Genomic DNA, 14618 nt, shown 5'->3' with positions numbered 1-14618 from the left:
TAGGCAGCCTTTGGAGAAAGGGCGATGTGCTGTGCTGCAGTTGACCCCTGACATCTCATTTGGACCTGATATATGGCGCAGTCACAGCCTGCTGTTTCCCATCTGATAAAATGACCAGGTAGCGTTCAGTCTGAACGGCAGAGAGCTACTCCAACACAGCATGACTGACTGGATGTTAGCATGTGCTGTACAAGGAACAGCTTGCTGCTCTTAACGCTGGATTGTATGTCACACAGGATCCACGTCTGCCTGGATTTCATCGTATTACCTGACTCGATGTTGTTTGTGTGGGATGTTTTCTTCAGTTTACTTGGGGCATATTGCACAGCAAATCAGGTGCTGGTCATGGTTGTTTGTAGGGATGGGTACCGGGCCCCTGTACTCAAATGGCCCCAGGGCTAAATTATTCAAGACTGGAGTGTTGTTCTTTTTTGCCCCAAACTACTGTTTTCCATAACGTAAGAGTTTTCTGTGTGCTCGCTCTCGAATCTCTTGTATTCCGCACACAACCGCTGACTACAAATGTTGGTGCTGGTTATTCGTGCTCCGAGTGATTGACAGTCATGGCGTGGAGAGTGAAATGGTCAAAAGTGTGGTTACTGGTATTTCTCAAAAGTTGATGGTGGCCATGCAGATTGCCACAAATGCAATCGGTTGTTTAAAAGTAAGTGACAATGCTTGTACACAAGCGACCTTAACAAACAGTTAGTAAATGTGCATCTCATCTCACAGAACTGCTTTTTGCAGGCCAACTGCGTGCAGCACCATTGATGCTCTACATCAATGATTCTCAACTGTTGTCAGCCTGGGACCGACATCTTCCTATTGTAGCGACCCACTTTTATAGAAGAGTGATAAAGCCTTTTATCGTGGTGTGTTTGCATGTTGCTTGCATGGTTTTTTTCTGATGCAATTCTGGTTTCTTCCCACATCTCCAAAATAATTCAACTCAAAATTTAAGTGAAGATGATAAATTGTCCATAGGTGTGATTGTGAATGCGAATTACTGTGTTCCTAAATGTTTCTTGTAATTGACTGCCAGTCAGTCGAGGGTGTAACCAAAGTCAGTTAGGATAGGCTCCAGTTACCTACCATACTAATAAAAATAGTATAAAAAAATAGACAAATAGTATAGAAAATTAATGAATGGACATAGACTTGTAATTTACATGTAGATTTTTTTTTTTTAACATACAATGCATTGTGATGTGACATGTAGTCAACTTCCAATAACTACAGCAGCTTTCCTGACATGCACTTTTGATTTTGCATGGTAATAAAATGTCTCTCATGCCTGTACCTTTCTGTACTCATTCTATTATCCACCCACTACCCCACTCCCACAACATATGACAGTCTTATCATTATTCACCCTCAAGCTTCACATGCCTATTCTGTGGCCCGGCTAATCCAAACTTAATCAGAGTATGCATACATCGCACTGTGAGACCGAGATTGGGAGGAGAGCAATGGTAGAGTGAAAGAAGAATGGTTTGCCAGAAATGCATGATTGAGGGTAAGACAGGTCAAGTAAAAATAGGGAAAGTATTGAAAGCATGACAAGCCTGAAACAAAGAGTCTGAGGACCAGAAAGGAAATATAGATAAATGAGGAGAGGGAGTTTCTTCCAATGATAAGTGCAAGCAATTTAGTAGGCACGATAGGAGCATTTCTAGGAGCAGATGAGGCATGTCTTATATCAGAAAACAATATTTAAATGCTGGATATGTGATTTAATAACAGTTATTAATACATTAGTGATGTCATTTTGAATAAAATGACTGACTGCATTGATTCGACAGCACCACAATGAACTCTGTTGATTTTGAGAAGCCAGTCAAATATAATAATTATTATAAATATGATTATTTTTATAAAAAATATATTAAAAGATCTCTGGGCACCACCCTGGAACAGGAAAATAGACAATTCACTGATACTGATAACCTTATACTTTTAACTATACTTGGAACTTGGTATTATGAGTATATAGTATATTTAATAGTTGCATTATCAATATTAGTCCAGATGATGATGATATAATGATAAATGACTTGGAGATAGCACACCAATTTCCACCTCTCCTTTTTGTTTGCTTAAGTGCCCTTATTCCATTTCTGTTGAAGGTCATGAATCTGCCAGTTGTTAGGTGTGCTTTCCATCCTGGAATCACACCACAAATTTGGGTTTCTGAGTTCTATTTACATTGGGAGGCAAATCTTATTATGCACTGTAATGCGGTGGGGCAGACAGCCTTGGGATGCTAATTAATAAATCATACTGAGTGGGTATTATAAAGATTTGGTTGCTAGGGACACACAACTCAACTAGCACGTATTGATTTCTGACAGTCCTGAAGAGGACATTCTTTTCCCTAACAAAAACATTATTGTAAATAACAACAGGTTTTCATATATGACTGCCTTGGGGGAATTGAAGGGATTTTTAACCAAGTAAACACAAATGAAATTATTCACAATATAGTCTTGGATTTATTTACGAAGAACATGTAAAATAGTGCCAAATTTAAAACATTTTTGGTTCCCATTTTTTAAAACATATTACAGATAATTACACAGACACACATAGGCGTTTGAAGACTCCCCGTCACTTTACTGACTGGACATTTTGCTGCTCTAAAGGGTCTTAAAAGATAAGCTAACCTGTATTTGTTTCACTTTGCAGATTTTTGCAATTGTTTTAGGCAGGCCACTTTTCTTTTGCCAGCGACGGTAGCAAACGGGTGAGTTCAAAGTCCTCTGTAAATTGGCTGACTGGGAGTCAGTCCTTTACTGACGGATGCCCGTTTTGCTGACGATTAAAGAATGACAGGACACTTTTTAAAAATGACGAATTAAGCACTGACTGAAGTGGATTTTCGTCCGTCAGAGTCAGAGTGAAGGACTGAAGGACCGTCCGTCACTGAAGGACCGTCCGTCACTGACGGACGCGATTACTCTGACGGCCGTTTTGTTGACGTTTTTTTGAGGGTGTGGGGGACGGACTGACAGAACGATGGACTGCCGACGGACTTAGCTGATGGACTGACTGACGTACTGAGAATTCGTTTTTTCACGAAAAACGACGGATGGTTAGTTGACTTCAAGCTCAAAATGTCAATGCAGAATAGCAGAGTGGACTTGTCAACTTGTTGGTTAAACACCTACTCAGTAAAGACAATTCTGTGAATTCTGAGCTATTTGAAAGTCCAACTCTACCACTTATCTTGTTCAGGGTCATGGTGAGCTGTAGCCCACCAGCTTTGGTATCAGCTACAACCTGGACCGGTTACCAGGTAATCGTTGGGCAGCAGGTAGAAAACCAAAGTAGTCTTTAATGATCTCTGTATTACAAATATTGGAACATTGAACATAACACATTGCTACCTTAGGACACCTGCGACCCGAGTGAGAAATGGATCAGCTGTATAGGAAATAGATTGGTGTTGTCTGACTTATGAGTGAGCTTCTGATACGCTGCCTCTTGAGTGAAGTGGGGGAAAAAAAGGATAGCCAGCCCCGATGCGCTTGCAGCCATTCAATGTTCCCACATCACTCAAAGGCGCTTTAAAACCCAAATGTACACAGCTTGTGTGTGTGTGGGTGTGTGTGTGTGTGTGAGTGCTCATGTCTGAGTGACTTACATTACATGATACAACCAGTTTATTTTATTTGTAAAACTTTGGTTATTCTTTTAGTGTAAATTACATCCATATGGCGCACCAGAAAAAGGCTTTTTTTTTTTTTTAACTATCAGGAACAAAAAAGAAATCAAGAGAAGCCATAAAGTTTCTGTAAATTTTAGAACATAGAGGAATCTGCCTGACAATTTGGAGGGGAGTATATCATTGATCCTGTTTGTTTTGAAATCAGATAAAAAGAGAAGTTGACCCGTGTCATGGTAGGGTTTGTCTTGGACCCATTAAAGCCGTTTTTTGGGGACTTAGGCACTCAAACTATACCTCATTTACTCAATTGATGTGTTTTTGTGTGTGCTCAAACCAAAGAAACGCTACACTCATAAGCGCTAACTCCCCGTCCTACTAGACAAAATCATCTTTGGTATAGCCTGTCCTGCTGTACAGTATTTGGGATGTGAATGAAGACTTGATTGGATGTGACGTCCTGGTCAGAGCAATGGCTCTGCCACTCTAGAGTAGACATCACAAATGTGAAAGCAACCATGAACCAAATCTTCTGGCAGAGGTAATAAGCACATGTTTCAAGAATATTGCTGTTGCCTTTTCGATCAGCCAAGACCAGGAAAGCTGTTTGAGCAGTTCATGTGTGAGAGAACAGTCATCAGTCAAGGTAGCACTTCTACTTATTCAATTAGAGCACTCATTCAGAGCCAGCCTGTGAGGCGAGAAGGATGAGAGTTTATCATTCTAATCAGGCAGCCCAAACAGTGTGATAAATGACCAAATTAAGGGTCTCTGAGTTTGATAAATCTTGTTGATTACAGAGGTTGGTCCAATCAAGGCCAATGTGCTGTCCTGGTGTTCCCCGGAAAGAAAGAAAAAGAGCTGTTTAAGCAGTCAAACAGAAACTAATGAAGGAAGTATTGCTAGTCCCCAAAATAGGTTTGGTAACTACAGTAAAATGTTCTATTCCAAATTGATGTATGTACATACTCTCTATGTAAAAATATTGGCACACATTCACATTTCTTTGCTATTGCGTTTGCCATTTGATATCACTAGGCAATTATACTTTTAACTTTCTGTCACCAGAGAAGGGATTAAAAATGGTACAGCAAGAATTTATCTTACATGCAATTTATGGCAAACTACAGTAACTGTCATTTAACTAACTTGATCTTGATCGTCCTCACCCTTTCCACCTTATTATAATTTAATAAAGGTAATTATTGCTTTTCTTGTGGAAATCAATACTTAATAGAATTTATCACACATTTAAATGCATTGTCCAGCAGTCTTTAGCATGTTGCGCAACTCTGCCACTGCTGGTGCAAGAATTACACCAGGTTGACTTTTGTTTGATCTTTGGTTGGGGTCTAGAGACTAGGCTTGGCTTTTGGTCCTCCATCCAAACCTTCCTTGACCTGGCAGTGTGCAGTGGAGTTGACGAGCTGCCTGTCGGCTGGAGTCACTGGCTCAAATGTTTCAGTTGCACTGGGATCAAGGCGGGTTTGAAGGGGTGGACAGTCTTTTGATGTACTGGGAATTAGGATTCTATCTGATTTCGGTGGTCTTTCACTTATAAGGCAGGAATCGTATGCTTGCATCTGAATCACTATAGTGCAAGTCCTTATCTGAATACAATTGTCCCAAAATATCCAGATCCTCATCTGATAATTTAGAATTTTTGGAAACTATCTAGGGAATGCATGGTCATGTAGCTTATTTCCATACCTGGAATGGTAAGGAAGCAAATTTCTTGAGTAAATGAAAAAATAGGCAGTGTTAAGGAAATTACAATTGTCTTGGTCTGGTTTCTTTTACAATCGTTTGACGTCAGGATTTATGCAGACCCTCGAACAAATTGAACAGAAAATGAATTCTTCGTACTGTGGAATTTTCAGCCATTACACTCTGGCGCGAATTATTGTTGGTACCCTGTGGTTGCCATCTGTAAATGCTACCCTTATGGCCGGTTGGTAATGGAACAGGCGTATTTCGTGCAAAGATGACCCAGGGACTGTTTTTTAGGCTTTTACTTTGTAGCAGTGATCTGGCGAAAATAAATACAAACTCACAAGTTGTCTTAGTTGTTATCTGCACATTATCTCCCTTGACAGTATGTACGTATTTTGTAGATTAGGAGGGTAGTTATCAAGCTTCTTTAACATACGATAGATCCTGTTGACTTTTGCAACTCTTTAGATTAGCTCAAATGCTGAATTTGCCTCTTTATTGTTGGCGTCAGTCTACTTGGACTGCACTGGATTGTGGTCAGACTAAGTTTTATGAACACTCACCACTACCCGACAATAAATGAAATTTGCAAGTGCTGTTTGTTAAATATTTAGGTCATCTGAATGTATTGTCTCTGTGTGTGTTTTCTCCAGTTCAAACTACCGACAGACAACTGCAGAGATTCATACTACAGCAATTCTGTAAGTACAGCGATGCTGACTCAACCCTATTGTTTTTTTTCATACAGCAGTTAACACTTTGAACATTTTTGACAGCCAAAATAATGTATCCTCTATATTTTATGCAATTACAATACAATGCAATACAATTTTATTTACATACCGCATTTCATAACAGCTAGAGCTGTAACAAAGCACTTTACATACAATAATAAAAAGGCCATAATATAACAAGTGGAATCAATAAATGAACTTAAAACACTATATACAATAGACACCGGAAAAGAGACAAAAAGTACATCTTTTGCCAACACTGGAATTTCTCTTCACCTCACTGAATATCCTGCACCATGCTCTCGGACTCAACTTTACAGGGCGGCCACTCTTAGGGAGAGTAGAAACGGTGCTGAACTCTTTTCACTCTCCTCAATTACTGGTATAGATTATCAAATGACCATGGATGGAACATGAATACTTGTAGAGATGATAATCTCTTAACCCTTACCAGCATTGTGCATGTAAACAATTCTTAATTGAATGTATCTGAACATCTCTTTTGTGAGAAGGAGGCATGGTTCGAATCAGGAAATGCTTTTTGAGAATGGAAAACTCCCAAAAGTTCTGTGTGTGTGTGTGTGTTTTTTTTTTTTTTTTTTTTTTTATGGGGCAGGGCAACTTTTACCAATAGCTCCACTCTCGTCACACTGACTGGACCCTGGGTTAGCTAACTCCTATTAGCTCCCGGGGAAGCTAATAGTCTACGGATTTCCATAGTTTTTCACCCTGCACTTTGAATATTTACTATACATGGTGTGCGGCTTCAAAAACAATTTATGGCCAGGCGGTATAGAAAATAGATGGACGGGTACTGGCTGCATAAACACATAAATTAGCAACATAGCCCCCCCATTAAGTCCATATCCAAACCAGAACTATGAGTTATGGTCTTGCTGCACACATGCTCCATTGCATTTGGCTCCAGTGATGTTGAGAAATATTAAAAGGCCAGATATGATTTACATAAATCCATAAGGGACGCCAAGATGAAGAACTGACTGAAGATGAATGATACTATGACACCTTGGTGCAGGGGTGTCCAAATCCGGTCCTTGAGGGCCAGCATAGTGCACATGTTAGATGTCTCCCTTTTCCAACACACCTGATTCAAATGATCAGCTCTGAAGAGGCCTGAAAAAGATCCTGTACACCCTCTTCACCTATGACCTTTTCCCTCCCAAAGCAATGCCTCCATCATCATCAAGTTTTGTGACAACACTGCAGTCATTTGGCTGATCCCTGGTGGAGAAAAGGTGTATCAACTGGTGTCCTGGTGCCATTTTAATTATCTCCCTTTAAGTGCCAGGAAGATTAAAAGAATGACAATCGACCCAAGGAAGAGGAGAGACCCGCATGCTCGACATCTCATCAAAGTGGACTCAGGTGGAAAGGGTGAAGACAGTCAAACTCACCTGCACACTCATGACTGAAAATCTCTCCCGGACTTATAACATGCAGCATATCATCAGGAAGTCAAAGCAGAGAGCGTTCTTTTTAAGAAAGTACAGATCATTTGAATACACACCGAATCCTCAGCAGCCTTTCTCTTTTTAATGAAATTGAAAATGGAAAGAAGCAATAATGCCAGGTATATTAAGTATATAAAAGCATACAGTATAGTTTCAGCTCACTCAGGCTGTAAACAAAACACACACATCCTAACAGACAGTTACCACTAGATGGGGCAAGAATTCTTAATTTATCATTCATGGCATGCCGGCAGAGGCTCTCATTTTAAAGGATACTTTTGATTTTTTTATTTTATTTTACACGTAGGAATCCACATATACAGTAACACTTGGGAAAATAGGAGTGCAATATATAGGGATTTTGTTTTGTTTTGTTACATTTGACCAAATTTACATTTAAATCCATGGGTTATTAAAAAAAGCATTCAATAAAACTAACCCATAAAGGTTTAACATGTCACACAAGAATTCCCAACTAACTTGTGGTAACTTATAAAATCTGATTAAAATTTGATGTCCATTACTGCAACGATGTGCAATTACCTGCACCTGATGTGTATGATATGTATGTATGTATATATCTGTGTGTATATGTATACATATGTGTGTTTGTATATATATGTGTATATGTATATATGTATGTGTATGTATGTAGCAACACATTATTTTGTCAGGGTGAATGACAATAAATTGTACTGCGACTGATTATAGAGGTTATGGTGGCAGCTGGTGTTACTAATTTGACGGAATGCAGGCATGACTCTACATTCAGTCTGCACATCACACACGCACACACACACTCATGTCATGCAACATAGTAATTATGTTATTGACAATACAGATTATCCGACAACTGCCTCATTATAATTCCTGTTTTATCGCAACATTATCGCTGAGCGTGAATGGCTGCATGTGTGAGTGAACAACAGGGGGCAGAACACCACCAATTTGCAGAATTGTTCACTGTGTATCCGTGCACGGTTGGTGGGGAGATGTATATATGTATATATATGAGAGAGAGAGGCCCACCATGGACTTCATCAGTTAATTAGTTTTTCTTCCTTTATTTTTACTCTTAGTCTGGCCATCGGGGAGTTCTCCCCCTTTATGTAAGTGTGTGTGTGTGTGCGCGTGTATCTTTCTCTCTTCATCATTGTATCATCTGTATCAGCAAATTATACTGCAGGGAAATCGTTTTTCTTTAAATAGACTCCTCCTCCCCGTCTCTTTCTCACTTCGTTTTTCCTCACTCAGTTTTTCCTCTGTATTCTGGCCCTCATTCCTTGACTTTTTATTAGAGATGTTCTGATCAGGTTTTATGACACCGATACCGATACCGATCATGGGTCCTAAAAGTACCACATTTAGGCTCCATGCCACGGCGAGTCTTTCGTTTCAAATATCGCTCAGTGAGGGGGGTGGGGTGCTAGTGGTAGTTGTTCGATGTTGGCAGACGGAAACGCTAGCCCGTTTAAAATGAAAGGCAGACCGGCCTATAGGGGATTCCTGTTTTGGTCAGGCCGGACAAAAAGGCGAATAGACGAATGGTGGAAGGATACCCACGTTGCAAGCGGACGGTGATAAACGGACCGGGAATTTTTATTAAATATATGTTAGATAATTTTTAATATATATCCGTGTGTGTGAGCGAGAGAGAGAGAACCTTTAGAGGTAAAAACATTTGTGATTTGCTTACATCCTTTGTGTCTTCCACTGTATGAGCAGTAGGGCCACAAAGATGATGATGATGATGATGAAATGTACATTTTTAGCTATGAATGTGTGTTATTCTGTGCAGGACGGCACTGCATAATATTTGTGTGGCGGAGTGAGTGAACTCTGTGGTTCATTCGCAATTATTTATTTATTCTAGAGTTTTCGGTCTTGATTGTCCAGAAGCTAGTGTGGGAAAAGTAGCCTGAGGTGACAATTAAGAGGTGGTATAGAGTATGTTATCCAGGTCAGCTTTTTTTACATGGAGCTTCTAGTGGTATTATGTACTTCATGACACTTGCCTCACCACTCGGCTGTAATGGTTTCCAAGCCACTACTTCAGCAGAACCACACTGTCTGCGCGTGTGTCTGTATGCGTATGTGTGTACGTGTGTTGAATTGTGTTTTTCTTCTACTGTATTTAGACACCTCAAACGACTGTTATCAAGTCAGTAAAATGTGTATTAAAATTTCAAAATGACCGTTTTTAAAAAAAAAAAAAAACAATTTTTTTTACTTAAATTACATTGCACATATTAAGGCTTCATCTACTGTTAGGGATCATTCTGGAAGCTAAGGTTCAGTAGGATTGTGCACTGTGCATTAACTTCTTAATCTGTGTCAGTCAAAAAAACAACACAATAGATACATGCCTCCATTTGTCTGAGAAGGAAATGCAGCTGAAACTGTTATTGCATAATGTTTTTATATTAACGTTGCTATTGTGAGGAGTATGTGTGGGCGAGTATGATAATACAGCTCCCGGTGAATAAGAAGCCAAATGCTCACACACAAACTGTACAGCCCTTTGCGTGTTAAAGATAGCAACATGATGTTTCTTCGAAAAATAAAAGGGCTCAATTCCTTCCGTGTTAATAACAACACAAACGCACATGTGTGTCTGCGCACGTCTGCACGCTACCAAAGTGTGATTCTAATGAAGATACGTGCACACCAGGCCTCTCTGTGATAGTGTTAAACAGCGTGGAAAAGGCTTGGGGCACACTTGATCACACTGGCTGTGATAAGGTCTAACAGTGTATCAGTTGAAAGGGGTGGTGGACTTTACACCCCCAACAGCACTTTGATAAATGAAGCTTCTGACTTTCTCTCCTTAGCTAATCAATTAGCAACCTCCGCATTCTCGCTGCTTCCTTTCGGCTTGCCACAGCACGTCATCCTTTTCCATTGAAACCTATCTTCTGCATCCTCTTCTCGAATACCAACTGCCCTGAAGTCATCCCTCACTGCGTCTATCGACCTTTTCTTAGGTCTTTCTCAAGCTCTTTTGCCTGGCGGCTCCATCCTCATCGTCCTTCTACCAAACTGGGGACTTTGTGAAACCAAACAACCAATGAGCAGGCGCATGGCGTAACACAGATGGGCTAGCTGTTCAGGTCACGACTCAGATGTCTACTTGCACCTCAAACCAGGACAGATCTCTAAACAGAGAAGGTGACTTAAGACATCATCTATCTCCCATATACAATTCCGTCCTTTCAAACAGTCCCAAGAAACTCAATAATTTCATCTCAGCCTGCAGAGGTAGTGCAATACTTTTTTTGCAAACAGAATGGAATATTAATGAGGGAGTTTCCTCCCAATGACTTGTTTGTCCCACAGAGGCCCCTTGCGCAAGGCATCTTCACGATAGTCGTTCGTCCCAAAAGAATGACGCCGTCCCTGGTAGCGCCTCCAACTTGAAGCATCAATAGTTGGGTGTTTCACACCAACTCATGCAGGTTTGTCTTAACCAAGTCTTGTTGCATGAACTGATGAAGCCTTCTAGAATGTAAGACACAACATATTCTAAGACAAACAGAGCTGTCCAGTTGCGATCGATTCAATGCCCTGAGAAAGAAATGACCTGGATGAATGACAATATCCACATCCGACCTTCTACCAATGTACTCACTATCTCTCCTTTGAACATGTCCAAACTATCTCAACGTGTGCCCCTAAATTTGTGTTGGATGTTTACAAGAACTTCCTTTTGGGGTAGAAAACACCGGAACGTATAACTGCTCTGTGAGCATTTGATAATTAACAAGAATTTGTTACGATAAGCCCAGGGGGATTCACGAGATGTAGGCCTACACCTCTCTGCCCCCTTCTCTCCAGCTGTGCGCTTTTTCATCGCTCCCTGCTGCATTTTTATACACCAGGGCGGCTAGGTACAAGACGTCAAAAGGAAGAGATACCTTTAAGGTTTGGAACTGCCTGAGGAAATGTAGACAATACCAAATTATGTGATCACGAAAGTAGCTTCGCTTCTGAAAAGCTACTTGATGTGAGAAACAGCGACGTTTAATTCAAATCCCACCAAAACAACTTCAATTGGGGATGATTCTCGGCTGACTTGAAAGAGTCTTACCTTTCATTAATTGTTTTAAGTTACATCAAAGCTTATGTATATAGGGTGACTGCCCAATGACAAGATGCTTGCTAAAATTGCATTCATACCTTCCTTGTGTCTTGTTTATGTAAATAGCTAAACAGACCAGCAACGGCGGTTGCTGAATGTGTCTGTGTGTGTCTGTGTGTGTGTGTGTGTGTGTGTGAAAGTATTAGTATGTATGAAGTGCATAAATGGAAAGGCGCATAATGCTAACGTCAGGGACTTCCACCGCACTTTGGATTTGCTTCGCCTCCACTCTGGAGCCTGCTCTATACGCATATTCTATCCCTCATCAATAAATTACATATTAATGCCTCCTCCACCTCCTCACCTGATTTACACTAATCCACCAGCCCCTCTCTTCCAGCCATGCCCCTCTGTATTCCTCTTCTGCTGTCATCGTTGGCATCGTTTCTTTCCTCTCCTGTCCTTCCTCCTTTCTTTCTCTCCCATGTTGCACCTATTCTTCCCTTGTTAGGAAGGTTGTGACTCACAAAGTCTTTCATCTTTTTTCTGTTACTTAACAGTGTCTCCCTCCTCCCTTTATTTATTTATTTTGTATTCATCCGTTGACTGCCATGCGAGTGAAACATTCACCCGTGGAAGGGAGTACGTCTTCCCTGGCCAGACCAGTATTATGTGAGCACTTTAATCAACACATGGGCAGCAAAGACACGGACATCTAAGTGAAAAACAGGTTTGCTTTAAATCAAATCAAATTTGATTTATATAGCACTTTTCACACATACAAATTGCAACTCAAAGTGCTGTACAATACAAACATCAAAATAACACGTAAATCCTCCCTCACAATATACAGTAAGACAGATATCCACGGCGCACCTGTACTCACACACACACACACACAGACTTTACTGTCACCTGATTGGCAAACTCTGGTGGATTTCGTCACCTGTGAAAGGTATCGAAGTGAACTCTAACAGCAAAATGGGCCAATGAAAATGACGTTAGCTACTGGGCCCCGAACACTGATATTTGGTGACATGGCTTTTTCGGCTGGGACAGAATGCCCATCTCTGGTAATTTACGTTCGTTTAATCATTTTTGTAAGATGTTTTTGTTTTCTCTGCTTTGCTTCTGAATGTCGTGAACTGTTGTGTTTGTAAATTCTTGTTGCTGCTGCGTCTTTGCTTGTGTGAAGCACATTGAGTTTCCTTGTGTATGAAATGGGCTGTATAAATAAAGTTGCCTTACCTTGCATTAAGGGTATCATCTTGGAAGAAATTAACCCAGGTACAAAGAGTAATGTGAATGGATGTGTAGTTTATCATGTCAAAACCATCCATCCATGTCACTTATTCTGTTCAGGGTCGTGGGGAGCCGGAGCCCACCCCAACATGCTTTGGGCAAAAGGCAGACTATATCCTAGCTTTCCAGTTAATCACAGAGCACAAGTCGGGCAACCATTCACACTCACTTTCGCACAGTTCCTGAGTGTTAACTGAACCAACAATGCTCCGATAGGAGTTAGGCATCTAAAGCACTAAACCTTTCCTGACTCATGTCAAAACCCACATTGCAATTTAAAGCAAGAATATGGATTTTTCTGTTGCAGTGCTGCGCCTAAAGTAGTGAAGTCTAATCCAAAAATGTGAGCTGGTATTGGATAAGAGGAAGTAGCAGGTTTGTCACATTGGCCTGACGGTTTGTCCCACTTAGTGTGGATCTATGCACACTTGTCCACGTGACCAAAGCAGGAGAGATTTACTTGCTTCATGCCGTGTCCCTGTCTGAGAGTATCTATAAAGGTATATGAACACACAAACAATGAATACAGCAGCCGACTCACCATCAATGCAAGCCCAGAGTGGTGAGTGACGGGCACAGCTAATTAAACAACCGTGTGAAGAATAAGCCTGAAGTTTAGTATTCATTAATGGTCTTTAATACGTCCCTTCAAGACACAAAATGTCTTAATGAGTGTGACACAGGGTGGCGCTGCTCTTACAAGGCATGAGAAGACTAGAAGAAGATGTTGTGGTGTCATGCCACCGGTGTGAAATGTAGAATAATCCATGAGTCATGAAGTCAAGATTAGGTGTGACTGTTTAATTTGTGTGAGGATATTACAGCAGTAATTAAAGACGACTGTGCAAAGACGCTATAAAAGCAAACAATAAGTGTCAAGGGAACAGCAGAAAGTTATGTGAGCTTGACTACATTTTTGCCGGGCTCCCCAAAAAATACCTCAGCCAACTTGTTATACGTGTAATTTTCCAGGTGTGGAAAAACCTTCCTCTGAGGGTGATTTCAGTGGTTCACCTGTCACAGGAGTAATATGAACAGAGAAAATACAATAGTTCAGCAAGCCACACACAAAGTCCGAGGTTTACGTTGTTCATATTTTTTGGTCTAACATCCCATGAAGGCTTATTGCATAACCAGAGCAGGTTACTCTTGGTGACCAGAGTAGTTCAAATTGTGTTAACGTGGGTTTATTATAATAGTTATATTCACCAGCTCTGAGCTGGTGCTTTTCAAGGTGGAACAGTCATCAGAAGTGGTAACTTTTTTCAAGATGAAGGAATAGCTCCTCCGGCCATTTATGTTCAGCTTTTTATTTGAAAACATTTACCAATGCGACAGTACTACAGAGGTAAAAAGTTTATACATTCTGTGATACAACATAATTGACTCGACAAAGGTAGTCTGTCCATCATTCTCTTTGATTCTCAATGCTCGGCTCCCCGGTGAGTCACAAAGCTGCGCTCTTTCTCATTCCCTCTGGGACCATTTATCATTTTCCTACCGTTAGTAGTATATGCTCGCCATTCGTCACGTCGTTATTTTATTATCGATTGTCGTTTGTGTTTTCATAAGCTCAAATTTGTTGCATCTGCACCATTAGAAAGTGACAATAAAGGCTTTTAGTTGTTTCCGTGCCCTCTAAACCGAGTTGGGTT

At 40.6% G+C, this 14618-nt stretch overlaps 1 protein-coding gene across 1 annotated transcript in view; it reads left to right on the top strand.

Annotated features, from left to right (window-relative positions):
• Positions 1-14618, top strand: part of rbfox1 (RNA binding fox-1 homolog 1) — a 154438-nt gene that overhangs the window by 16105 nt on the left and 123715 nt on the right. Inside the window, exon 2 of the mRNA XM_086055337.1 lies at positions 6031-6078. The gene's annotated coding sequence lies outside the window, so the exon portion shown is untranslated. The remainder of the gene's footprint in view (positions 1-6030; positions 6079-14618) is intronic.

This window comes from Filicampus tigris, chromosome 16, assembly GCF_054856515.1.
Source record: "Filicampus tigris isolate MCC_2025a chromosome 16, RoL_Ftig_1.0, whole genome shotgun sequence".
NCBI classification, from domain to species: domain Eukaryota; kingdom Metazoa; phylum Chordata; class Actinopteri; order Syngnathiformes; family Syngnathidae; genus Filicampus; species Filicampus tigris.
This window is presented reverse-complemented; position numbering and strand designations above follow the sequence as displayed.